This window comes from Myotis yumanensis, unplaced genomic scaffold, assembly GCF_028538775.1.
Source record: "Myotis yumanensis isolate MYYU_CA2020_CCGP unplaced genomic scaffold, mMyoYum1.0.hap1 SCAF_2, whole genome shotgun sequence".
In the NCBI taxonomy this organism is placed as follows: Eukaryota; Metazoa; Chordata; class Mammalia; order Chiroptera; family Vespertilionidae; genus Myotis; species Myotis yumanensis.
Genome location: NW_027223753.1, coordinates 31,447,804 through 31,455,323, shown reverse-complemented (window position 1 = coordinate 31,455,323; position 7,520 = coordinate 31,447,804).

Below are 7,520 nucleotides of genomic sequence, written 5' to 3'. Positions count from 1 at the left end.
GACCCCTTCGCCCTTTCAAGATGGAGAAAATAAGATTATAGTTATGGGAAAACTGGCCATTCCTGAGGCTTAATCACCAAATTGTTAACTTGTCATGAGTTGGGCCAAAATTTGTTAATTTAGGAACTCCATTAACAAAATATTCACTTCTGTTTGTTTCCTGTGATAATGGTTTCTCTAAGTAGTAGCTTCCTGGGAGCATATTGAACAGGATTTAATTTACAAAAAGGATCTGGAGGATCTGGATAGGGTCTTGAGGCCAAAGCAACAAGTCCTGGGCTTGTAACAGAGTGAAATGCTCACTCTCTGATTCTCTTTTTAAAAATATATTTGTATTAATTTCAGAGAGGAAGGAGAGAGAGAGATAGAAACATCAATGATGAGAATCATTGATCCACTGCCTCCTGCACACCCATAACCCAGACAATGTGCCTTGACTGGGAATCAAACTGTAACCTCTTGGTTCATAGGTCAATATTGGTTTATGAACACCAAGGCCATGCTGACCAGGCTCTGATTCTATCTTAATTCTAGGCTGCATTTCTACCATGACCTTCAGATGAATAGCTCCTGCCATAGGCCTGCTAATTATTAGACAACTTCTGCTTGAGCCTTGAACTTTTGGTAAAGATTTGCAGGAGCCTCAAGACTGGATTCAGATCAGTGGGGGTCAGGACTAAGGAACAAAGAGATTGAGATTGCGCTCTCTTCTTTGGAACCATGTTGGCACCTGGGTGTCATATACCTCTTCCTACACCCATTCTCCCTGCCCTTGACATAAAAGAAGCCTGAATTTTGAGCTCTTAATATGGGTTTGGGAAACTTCTTCTTGAGCTGGCAGCAACTTCTCTATCAATACACCTTTCCTTACTAAAAACTCTGATGTCTTGAATATTGGCCTTTTGAAGCATCAGGCATACAAACCTTGAATCAGAAACAGATGGTATCTAATGTTCAGATCACAGTGGGTGATCACTCCATGCCTCTTGTTACCAGAAAGGAGACCTGGCCCTAAGTAGGTCTGCCTAGGGCCACTCGGTAGTGTGTGGGTTCTTGACTTCGTGCAGGAAAAATTTCACAACACGAGGCCAGGCAAATTTTAGAGGACATTTATTAAAGTTGGAGGCAGTGAAACAAGGAAAGACTGGGGAAATGAGCCTAAGCTGGGCTACTTTGGCTAAGAAGTCAGAAAAAGGGGGCTTTGGGGACAGGTTCAGGGGGGTTGCCAGGGATAAACTGCCACTGCCTAATTGCTGCCCTGATTGCAAGCCTCATGGGGTCCCTTAGTTTAGGAGATGCACGCCTGTGGGGGAAGAAGTGGTACTCCTGGGAAGGAGAAAGTACTCTGGGTCCTTTGTCTTGAGGCTTTTATCTCTCTCTTACAGGTGAAAATCCTAGGGAGGTCTTAGAGGAAGGTTTCAACAGAATATGCATCAGTTTTCTAGGTGTACTTCAGAGTTATGATCTTCATTGCAATTGGTCTTGGTGTCACCTACCTGGTTTTGCTGTTTTTCTGGGTCTGGAGCTGAAATTCAACTGAGGTCTGGATGTTATTTCTAGGGAGGTGACCTTCTGTACCTGCTGTAAATGGCTGTCAGTTTGTTCAGCTACCTGTCTCAGGTTCCCTTTTCCACTTGAACTGGCTTACTGACTTGTCTCACTCTGAGAGAGGGTCCCAAGACAAGTCAGCTCTGGTATTCTGTAGTTCAACTCAACAGGTATCTACTGACTCCTACTATGAACTGGAAAAACAGAGACATGTACCAGACCTCAAATCTGGCCTTGTGGAGCTTAAGGTCTGGTTGGGAAGGATAAAAACATGCATAGACCAAGAAACAAAAGGCATGCTTTGGTGGAAATTCAGAGATCATGCTGCATGAACCCAAAGAGCCTTGGCTGCTGGACCTCGGCCTGCACAGCCTGGGGGAAGCCAGACAACACAGTTCAAAGCTTAGCTCTGAAGTTGGAGTGTCTGGTAACCCATCTTTGTTATGTGACTGTGCCCCAATTTCCTTACCTGTAAAATGAGGATAATTATTATATACTAGAGGCCTGGTGCACAAAATTTGTGCATGGGTAGTGCCCCTAGGCCTGGCCGGCAATCAGGGCTGCTCAGGGCCTTCTGGCTGCTGGCCAGGGCCTTCCTTTGTTCCATGCCACCCTTGGTGGTCAGCACACGTCATAGGGAGTGATCGAACTCCCAGTCTCCCGGTCTAACTCCCAAGGGGACACTTTGCATATTAGGCTTTTATGTAGAGAGATTAATAATATTATACCCCAATGATCTAGTACTATTGTAAGAATAAAATGACTTAGCACATGTAACACAGCCAGAACAGGGCTTAGCAATAGTAAGCAATCCATGCATATTATTCATTATATTAGTATTTGAAAAATAGAAATGTACAGAGAGGGGCTTTCTGACCTGAGAAAGCCTATCTCAGCAGCCAGACTGCCTGAGTTCAAATACTAACTTTGCCACTTAATTACTGGGTAACCTTGAATGAGTCAGTTTAACCTGTTGTGCCTCTGTTTCTTCATCTGCAGAATTGTGAAGATTATAAAGCTTAGAACAGCATCTGGCCCATGATAAGGGCTCAGTAAACATTAGCTCATTATTTTAATCAGAGATGTGATACATTCCTACCAGTGTTTTGGGAAGGCAATGAGGAGGAGGGTGTGGGGAGAGGCAAGCTGGAGGCAGAGGCAAATGGAGTGGAAGAGCAGGATGGTGCAAGGATCCGGTGGGGATGGCTTTCCAGGGCTCCAGTTGTGTTATCAGGAAAGCATCTATGATCCAATGCCACACCATACCGTGAATCTGAACAGCATCTACCTGCACTCAGATGTTGCATGTAAAGGAGGGTTACTCTTACCTACAGTCCCTCAAGCAGGCCTGGTGGGTTCCTTGAGCAGGATAGGGGATTCTCCCCATGAGCTGGTGACTCTAAGCAAGTCATCCTAATGTGCCCTCAGCTGCCAAATGGAAAGACAGGTATTACCTAGCCAAGTTCCCTTCGAAGTGGGGGCGGGGCTGCAAGGAGTGGAAAGAAAGCTTGCAGAAGGGAGCTTCTCAGATTCCAGAGGGTTTGAAGTCTGTCTTTGTTCTGGGGACGAGAGAACAGTGTGTGTGCCTCTGTCCTCAGTAACTGCTTTGCCTCTGTTTCCTTTCACTTCTGTGAGTCTCTCCTCAGTACTGAAAGGGAGGTGTGGAGGGGGGCCCAGCCCAGTTCTAAGGAACTCACTGTCACACAGGTCAGGTAGGACACCGCACACAGAATCACTGTCTGTGGGACACTTGATAATTTTCAAAGCACGGTCAGATTTTTGCCCTCAGTTCTTGAGCCCCACTGCCACCTCAGAGGCCCCTACTACCTCTGAGTTAAGAGAGAGTTTGTAGCTTCTCCCTTCAGAAGGTGTAGTCCATTTTCCCACCCCTGTGAGTCTGGCCTGACTTTGTGACTTTAACTAATAGAAAACAGTGCAAAGAACATTGTGCTGGTTCTGAGTCTAGGCAGCAAGAGAATTGTTTTCTCTCTCTTTTTTGAAACCCTGCCTCAGCCATGAGAACAAGTCTAAGCTAACCTGCCTGAGGATGAGGCCATGGGAAGTAGAACCTACTCAGCCCATTTGTCCCTGCTCGGATCCTTCCTTCCGTGGATGAGAGAGCCCAGCCAAGATGAGCAGAGCCACTGATTGCAGATATATCAGTGAGCCTAGCCAGGCCCAGCTTATCTCAGCAGAACCATCAGCCAAATCAGCAAACTTGGAGAATAATAAATAAGGGTTTCAAGGTGAGAGTGAAAGCTCTCTTGAGGCCTAATTTTAGAACCTGCACAACATTGGTTCCACCAAATTTAACTGGAAAGAGAGAGGACCAGAGTCCCCTGGGGGAAATGTACCCAGGGTGGACAGATTTAGACACAAACAAATTCAGTCCATCTCTAGTCAAAATTTGAATGTCCCTCAGAGGGCTACTGATTTGCTTTATACCGGTAAAAGCCCTCTTCACTTAAAGAATGATTCCCCAGATAGTTCTTTAAGTAACATCGCTATATGTTAGGATTTGATTTACACACAACCTACCAAGAATATATTCTACTATTGCTTCTCAAGAAAGGAAGCATGTGCTTTTCTGCATGTCAGTTTTCAAAAACCGGTTTGCCACCCACAAGATGTTGTCTCCCACACCTTTTTGGATAGAAGAGTTTATGGCATACAAGCTGACTCCACACTCATCCTAATGTCACCAGATCCCAGTGAAAAATACGTACTTCTCAGGAACGAAATAAAAATGTTTCCCGCCCAGCTGGTGTGGTTCCATGGCTGAGCTTTGATTTATGAACCAGGAGGTCAGGGTTCGATTCCCAGTCAGGACCCATGCCAGGGTTGCAGGCTCGATCCCCAGTAGAGGGAGTGCAGAAGGCAGCCAATTGGTGATTCTCTTTCATCATTGATATTTCTATCTCTCCCTCTCCTTTCCTTTCTCTGACATCAATAAAAAATATTTAAAGAAGTAAAATAAAAATATTTCCCTAATAAAACTGCAAGAGCTATGACTCATTTTTGGTCACATTATTTTATTATTTTATCTTATAAAACCCTTGCTATATGTCAGGTACTGTTCTTAACATTTTACTAACATTAATTCATTTAATTATCTTAATAAACAATGAAGTAGTACAATAACCCCATTTTACAGATGAGGAAACTCAGGTGCAGAATGGTGAACTTACCCCACAGTTTCAGATAAATTCAGGACAGAGAAAGCCTAGCATTTTGTATATTTCCAAAGAGGGCATGGGTTGAGGAAAACATCTTTCTTTCTTTCTTTCTTTCTTTATTAAAATATATTTTTATTGATTTCAGAGAGGTAGAGGGAGTGATAGAAACATCGATGAGAGAGAATCATTGATTGGCTGCCTTCTGTAAGCACCCTACTGGGGATTGAGCCCATAACCTGGGCATGTGCCCTACACCGGAATTGTTCGAACCTATGACCCTTCAGTCCATGGGTCAATGCTCTATCCACTGAGCAAAACTGGCAAGGAAAACATATTTAGGGTGAGGTGTGATTGGTGTGTTTCCAAGCTAATAACTAGGAAATTTTAACTGGTCAAAGCAAATCATAAGGTCAGCCCAGATTTAAGGGGTGGGGAAATCAATTCTGTTTCTTAATGAGCGAAGCAGACAAGACAGGATGCAAAAAATTGTTGTTTTGATCATGTAATAAGCAGCAAACATGACACAGAATCCTGACAATAACCTAATCTATATTCCATCCAGCCCACCCTATCCTCCTGCCAGAGGGAACCATTATACTGAATCCCACAATGAGATCAATCTTTTTCTTTTTACATAGTTTTACTGAATATGTTCTTTAAAACTGTTTTTCAGCCCTGGCTGGTGTGGCTCAGTTGGTTGGAGTGTCATACCTTGTACCAAAAGGTGATGGGTTTGATTCCTGTCAGGGCACATGCCCAGATTTCAGGTTCGATTCCTAGTTGTAGCATGTATAGGAGGCAACGGATCACATCAATGTTTCTCTCTCTCTTTCCCTTTCTCTCTTGGAAATAAATGGGGGGGGGGGGGGGGGGAGAGGGGAGAAAAGATCTTTGCATAAAAAAAGTTTTTTTCATTCTTAATTGTATTTAACTTGATAACATCACTAGTCATCAGAGAAATATAAATTAAAACCACAATGAGCCCTGGCCAGGTGGTGGAGTTGTTTGGAGCATTGTCCTATACACCAAAAGGTGGTGGGTCCGATCCCCTAGTCAGGGTGGGTGTGGGAGGCAACCAATTAATGTTTCTCTCTCACATCAATGTTTCTCTCTCCTCTCTCTCTCTCTGAAAGTCCATAAAAACATATCCTCAGGTGAGGATTTAAAAAAAATAATCTATATATATAAAACCCTAATATGCAAATAAGCCAAAAATGGAACAACTGAACAACTGGTTGCTATGATGTGCGCTGACCACCAGGGGGTAGATGTGGAACATGGCGGGCGTCAGCCACAGCGGGATGGTGGAGCAGGTGAGTGGGGCCATCAGGGCAAGCCTCTGATGGTTACTGAAATTCTTTGCTCCTGCGTACCGCGGTCCTGCCCGATGCTCACACCTGCTGCTGGCACCGGCCCCGACCGCTCAGTGCCGTCAGCAGGTGTGAGCGGTGGCTGCCAGCCCTGATTGCTGCCCCTCAGGGCTTCTCCACCTCCCCCTGCTCCTGATGGGTGATTGGAGCAGCAGCCACTGCTCACAGCCACCACTCGCACCCGCTGCTGGCACCAGCCTCAGGTCTGTTAACCACAGAGAAAGTTTCAAACTAGAAGGAACATGTAGGCCTCAGTTGTTTCAGCTCCAGGACAATCTCACTGACCACATCATTGTGAAAACAGATGAAGCAACCCTGAGGTAAGGACCAGACACCCTAGTGCTGACCAATCAGTAGAAACCACAACTCTAACCATGACCCTAACTCCCTTAGTCACCATGACTAATGATTTTCCCTATATAACCCATCCCCTAGAAGCCATCAGGGAGCCAGGTCTTTGAGCATAAGCTACTTAAGACTCTGGGCATGACACCATCTCAATAAATCCTTACTTTCTTGGCTGCAAACTCCTGTTCATGTCTTATTTGGTTTTGATGCTAACAGGCAAAAGGACTCCTTCAGTCCAGTAACATAGGCAAAACTATAGTGACAGAAAGCACACCAATGATTCCCTGGGACCAGGGATTGGGGAAAGGTAATTCAGGGCAAAGGAGCGCAAGGTAACTTTTTAGGAGATGAAATTATTTTCCATATTTTGATGGTGATGATGGAAATTATTTTCTATATTTTGATCTATTATGTACAATTACCAAGTGCTATTAAGCAATACATTTAAAATTAACCATTTCCCTGCCATAAACGTCTACAGACTAACTTTAAAAAAATTTTTCGTGAGAATGTCCAACTGAAAATATTCAAGAACACCCAAATTGTAATGTTTATTTTTATAATATTCATTGCAAATTGATTTTTTAAAATTAATTCAAAATATTGTGGCGTGCCAAAACCAGTTTGGCTCAGTGGATAGAGCGTCGGCCTGCGGACTGAAGGGTCCCAGGTTCGATTCCGGTCAAGGGCATGTACCTGGGTTGCGGGCACATCCCCCGTGGGAGATGTGCAGGAGGCAGCTGGTCGATGTTTCTCTCCCATCAATGTTTCTAACTATCTATCTCTCTCCCTTCCTCTCTGTAAAAAATCAATAAAATATATAAAAAACAAAAACAAAAACAAAAAAAAATATTGTGGCGTGTGGGGATGGTTTCCATTTTGGACATGTGGCAATTAACTGGTTAATAAATTATATTGTATGTAAATAACAAATAAGGGCATCATGTTACTTTTTTTAAAGGGCACCATGCTACATTTAATCTTTTGGGACTACATTTTTTAAATATTTTATTGCTAAGATTCATCCATACTATATTTCACTGTAGTTCATTTGTTTTGACAGCTGTATAATATTCCA